At 43.5% G+C, this 5,761-nt stretch overlaps 1 pseudogene; it reads right to left on the bottom strand.

Annotated features, from left to right (window-relative positions):
- Positions 1-604: 604 nt before the first annotated feature.
- LOC129352006 (very low-density lipoprotein receptor-like) lies at positions 605-5,463 on the bottom strand (annotated as a pseudogene).
- Between the last annotated feature and the right edge of the window lie 298 nt (positions 5,464-5,761).

Genomic DNA, 5,761 nt, shown 5'->3' on the forward strand with positions numbered 1-5,761 from the left:
ACATGATCAAAGTGCATTGAAGAGAGTCCTGATTTACAGTCACGTCTCTGAGGGAGGAAATATATTTACACTGTTTACAAACGCTGCAACCATGGTGATCTCAGCAGCAATAATATAATAATGCAATTAACAGAAGAAACCTTAATGTCAGTCAGCAAAGCATGATCAGAAATATTAACAATCTGTTTCATAATTAAATACTTTTAGTCTCCAGACTTGTTCCCGTTGAGACCTGAGAACTTTGACCCGGTTTGAATCGGAACCAGGAAACGGGTTGATGAAGACGCCTGGTTCTTCAGAGGTTCAGTCCAGGCTGGACATGAAAGACCCTCAAAGACAAACTGTTCTCTGAACAGACGGCAAAGACGACGTCGGAAAAGCAAGAATAAAAATTCCTCAACACTGTGGAGTGAATGTGGAAAACTCATGGAAGTATTCACATAATAAATAACATTTCCTCTTCACCACAGATCAGGACTTAATGCACTTCTGAAGGCATGTGGTTGAACTGTAAGGTCCGCCGTTACGGCGAAACCGTTGGCATCGTAACACGGAGGAGGTTTCCGCAAGGAGAAGAAATAAAAAACCAAAATCCTGAGAACGATCAGGATAAATCATTGTCTGTGCTCACTATGGAAATCTGTGACAGAAACACAGGAAGGAAAAGATGGGGATTTTGTAACTGAGAGGAAATGGCAGCATTTTCAACCACATCTCAAAATATTGACTTGAAGATTTCCAAATATCAGATTTTAAAAAATTAAACTCACCGCTGGGTAGGTGTGGCCCACGTTGGCGCCGTGGCGGGTGATGTCGATGTTGAGGTCTTCTTCTGTGGTTTTCAGGTAGACTGGGTTGTCAAAGTTCATGCTCTTCTGGTTCTTCAGCTGCCAGTTCCTCCACATCAGGTAGGCGCCCGCTCGGCCATGGCCAGCAGCACTGCAGCAGAGACACAGGCTGCTGGGAAACAGATTTGACCTCATGTTTGACCTTAGAGGAGGAGGCAGAGCACTTACAGACAGGTAGGATGGCCCAGGCAGCAGCAGAGCCTCTGGCTGTGGAGTCCACTGGATAGATGTGCTCACATTGGCTTCTGGAAGAGACGACAAAATCAGTAACTTCCATAAACCTTAAAGAGTTTAGGATAGGGTCATGGTCTACACAAAACCTGCAAAACTCATCTTAGATAATGTTCAAGTCTGCTTAGTTCAGTTGAGCCGTTTTAAGACTTGTCATCAATTCCAAAATAAATCTAAACAGATTCACACTGTACAATTGTATAGCTTTGAAAGTAGAAGTGGAGCCTCCTGCAGAAACAAGCAGCAAATGGTTTCTAGATTACGGTTGTCTTTTCCAGCAGCCATTGTACAGTGCAAACAGCAGTAAAACCTGCTGGGATGTTTCATTTGGAGGGTTTTTATAAAGGCTCATTTCTGAAGCAGAAATATTTGCCAAATATCAGCTTGGTGTAAATCTAAAGCTCTCAATCAAAACGAGCTTCAGCGAATTCCTGCATTAATCTTTACAAATGCAGAATAGGGGGGTAAAAAAGGTTCAATAGCAAAACTAAAAATCTTCCAGCAGGTTTTGAGGTTTGTAAACTACATTGAGGGCAAGAATGTAGGTTTTGTTTGAGCCAAATATTGCATGTGTATTCCCATTTTCTACCACTAGATGGCGCTCCTGTACTAGATTAATTTGTCAGAGCTTTAAACTCTTCCAGCAGCAGAGAGGTGATGACCGAATGTCACATGGATTGTTCAGCATTTAGCAACAAGTCACAGGGATTCCTCATGTTCTGATTAAGATCAAAATTACTTCAGTAAAAAATAAAACAGGGAATTTAAGTTCTTCCAAGAGTTTCCAGGTTGAAATGATCCAACTGAACATTTATAATCTCAGCTGGATTAGAAGATTTGAGGAATTACGGTTAATTTCAGCTCTTAGATTCAGATCAGGACCAAAGCAGCAGAAGTTTCAGTTAAAGCAGAAGAGAAGGTTAATCAGAAAAATCTTTGCCAGGAGGAGAAAAACTGGAAGCTACTTGATTTGAGAGCCCAGCATGCTGAGATGACGGCGTTAGGTTTTACCTTTGGGCTGCGTTACAGCTTCATACCGTCCTCACAGGAAGAGTTGTCACTAGAAGAGCAACAACAAACCTTAAGCATTCAAGGTCGTCCCATTTCTGAGTTCTCTTTGAATGTAGACCAGATCTCTGGAGAGTAAACTGGTTATCTGATGCAAATCAAGAGGATGGGAGAGTCGCTGCAATCTGCATGAATGGTTTCACCATCCTGTAATAAACGACTCACACTGGGAAGTCTGGTCCTTTTGCCTGGAAAAGGCCAGTCATGTGGGGAGGTGTGAATGTGGAACTGAACTCTGGTCCACTACAAACATCGGCCTGTTTGGTTGAAGTGAAGGCTGGTGCAGTTTGAATGCATATGAACGAACCACAGATTGTTCCTAAAGCAGGAAGTGAACTACAGCGTAGGGATTCTGGGTAAATACAGTGAAACAATGCTAGCTAGTTTAGTGCTAACGGGAGAAATGGCTTGTGGTCTTTTGCCAAAGACAAAATAAAACTAAAATCTGATGTCACTTTGTGATGAAGGTTATTTATAGTAATTTATTGACTATACTGGATCCTTTGGTCTTATTGCACAAGGATCAGAGGCGTCGTCACACTGTGCATAAACTTCTATTTGAGTGATGCAGCCAAATCTGGATTCCTAATGTAGAACAAATTGCAGGTCCATTTTGTTAGATAATGCCACATATAGCATATTATTAGGCTCTGAAAACAGTCAGTAATGATCATATTCCTGTGAATTATCACAAATATCAAGAAGCTGCTGACATTTCTGAGGAGCTTGAGTTTCTCGGTTCTGATCAGTCATTCTGTGAAGAGGAAAATAAAAAACTCTCTTCATGAAATGTAAACAACCTGCCCACTCAAAGCATTATGGGATTTCAAGTTTCTCATTGTAAGCAATGAGAAACTGAAACATCTATGATTTCAGCTCCACTGGAGGAAAAACCTCCACTGATCTGTAACGGCGTGAACAATAAAACAGTCGTTTGTCGCTGTGAGTTGAGCTTCTGTTCACTTTGTGTTTCTAACTGGATTAGTCGGCCGGAGCAGCAGCCTCACAAAGCTCTACAGTTCCCGGTCGGCCCAGCTGGAAAATGGACGGGCAGGAATTAGTCTTAAAGGACAGGCACCCATTTTCACTGCAACCAACAGAGGTTCAGCAGAGAGCTTCAAACCTCCAAATAGGATTTAGGTAAGCTTCCCAATATAAAGAACTAAAATTGACCAAGTTTAGGGTAAATACTTCAATGAAATGTGGAACAACCAGAACTAGAGGAAAATGGAAGCAAACTCAGAAGATCAAGGAGCAGTCGAGCTGGTGATTAAATTTAGTTTTTAAGGTTCGATGAATCTGAAAGATATTGATTCCCCCTGTTCTGTTGGGTTTTTTGAACCGACAACCTCAGCATGTTTTATACTCCCAGTTAAAACTCTTAATCCTCCACAGATTCTCAGCGTTTCCTGCAGTTTGTTCTCGCGTCATGAAGACGGTCCAGCGATCCGCGAGTCCCGGCTGGAACCAGAGTCCAATTAGTGCTGCGGATTCAGCTGTCAGGTTTCTGTTGGGTTTTGAAAAGGCTAATCTGTGAAAGGAGCGAAGCCGCAGGGAAAAACAAAGCGAGTCTCTAAGCAACCGGTCGTCCAGCAGGAGGGAAAGGCCAGCGCCGCTGCTCTGCCTTCACTCCTGCAACCGCTAATTGTTGCAAACAATCCTGGAGCCGCTGCAAACTGGACCACTGCAGACATTTACCCACAACTTAAAATTCAAGACGCCGCTTCCTTTCTCCTCTAGAAGCCTTAAAAACAGGCGAGTGGTTCTTACTATATTGAAAACAAAAAAGACTTCAGCAGTGGAAAGAGGTTGATGTTGAAAAGCTGCAGCTGCAGAATCAGTGTTTGCATTTCTGTGCAGAGCCTCACCGGGTCTGCAGCGCTGGCCGTCTGCTGCCAGCTCCTGGCCTGCAGGACACACGCAGCTGTACTTGGGGGAATGTTTGTTGATCTGTGGAGCAGGAAGACACAAGAAGCTGCAGCCGCCATTTTCACTTTTCTCTGTGCACCAGTTGGTACCTGCAGAAAAACAAACAAATGAATCACTGAGTAACTGAAGCCCAAATCAAGCTGGAGAACTTGTTCCACACCAGTTCTGGGTTAAACTGGGTGACCTTTGACCCCTCACCAGCCAGCTGGATCAGCTCATGGTAGACGATGACGTCCTGCGGGTCGTCAGGTTGCTGGCGAGCGTGACGACATCAGAACCAGAGAACTTGTTGGCGCCGAAGATGGCTTTGTTTTCACCGTCTGTCCAGAAAACCGATCCTGCCAACAGAACCAAACATGGCCGACTTTTTACATTCTGATCATTTCAGTAATCAATTATTCTGATCAATGGTAATATTTTTTTTACAGATTTTTATTTGACTAAGCCTTTTTGTACAATTAGAAATAATTCTGTAAACATTTTATTGCTTAAAAACTTTGTATTTGACTGTTTGTTTATGAAACATTTGAAATTTGCTGAAATGTGCTAAACAAATAAACTTTATTAAAAAGCAGCAGCATTTCTTCAGTAAGTCTAAATGAACGAAAGCTGAAGCCAAACGAACCTCGAACCACGGTGAGAGCGAATGGATGAGCCAGGAAGTCTGCAGACTAAATGAGGCCTAATCGATGTTCTTAGTGACCAGAGGATCAATAAGGCCCTTAATCAGCCAGAGGTTCAAACTGATGAAACATGAGGATGGAGGCTCTATTAAAACATTCCTCACCATCTTCCATTCTTTCAGCAAACAGTTGAGACAGAGCTGGTTTTGGTTCCACACTATTGACCTGCTGCTTTAGCCGCCATTGAAAGTTTTATTAAAAGTCTGTCTGTCAGGATTCCGGTTGAGAGCGTGTGCGTGAGAGTGTGAGTGGGAGTGTTTACATCTTCTTTCAGCGAGGATCTTCGTTGAGGAGCCTGTGGAGCCAGCGCAGGTGACGCTGATTTGCCTCATCAGCGTGCTGGAATAAAGGAGCGGCAGAATCCTCCAGTCATCCCTAGATGGTTAACGCTACCGGTAGTCACTCTGGCCTCACCTGTTGAAAACTTGTTTCTTGAACCTTGTTGTGTAACTCGAAGTACTTACTCTCCGTATCCTGTTCGTTTCCAGGACTTTTTGTGTTCTCGTTTCAAGAAGCTCCTGAGATTGCCTGCCTGCTCCGCCGTTTCCACTGACTCCATCCTGTTCCAACCACCCGAGCTAACTCCTCGCACTCCCTCCGGCACCGTTGCACACCCTCACGCCGGATCCTGACGCCTCACCCCTAAGCTCTGGAAAATCCGCACCAATGTAAACCAGCTCCTGATTCCTCCTCCGAACTCGCATTCTGAACCCATTATAATTCATCTCGTTTCAGGCCAACCTGGTCGAGCGACCCTCGCCGCATATCGAAGTCCAGAGGACTGAATTTTATTTGTCCTGTTGTAAATAAATCACTTACCTTTCTATCCAGTGTGTGGTTACTGCATGTGGGTCCGCAAGTTAAATCAAACCATGTCACTGTCAGTCTGCAGATCATGTGACCAAACCAGAAAACACACTGAAAACATAGAGAACAGCAAGAAAAAGGGAAAGTTATCAAAAATGTTCATACTCGAGGAAAGTATGATGTACTCCAAAATAT

Source organism: Poeciliopsis prolifica, unplaced genomic scaffold (assembly GCF_027474105.1).
Source record: "Poeciliopsis prolifica strain line A6 unplaced genomic scaffold, Auburn_PproV2 SCAFFOLD071, whole genome shotgun sequence".
Taxonomy (NCBI): domain Eukaryota; kingdom Metazoa; phylum Chordata; class Actinopteri; order Cyprinodontiformes; family Poeciliidae; genus Poeciliopsis; species Poeciliopsis prolifica.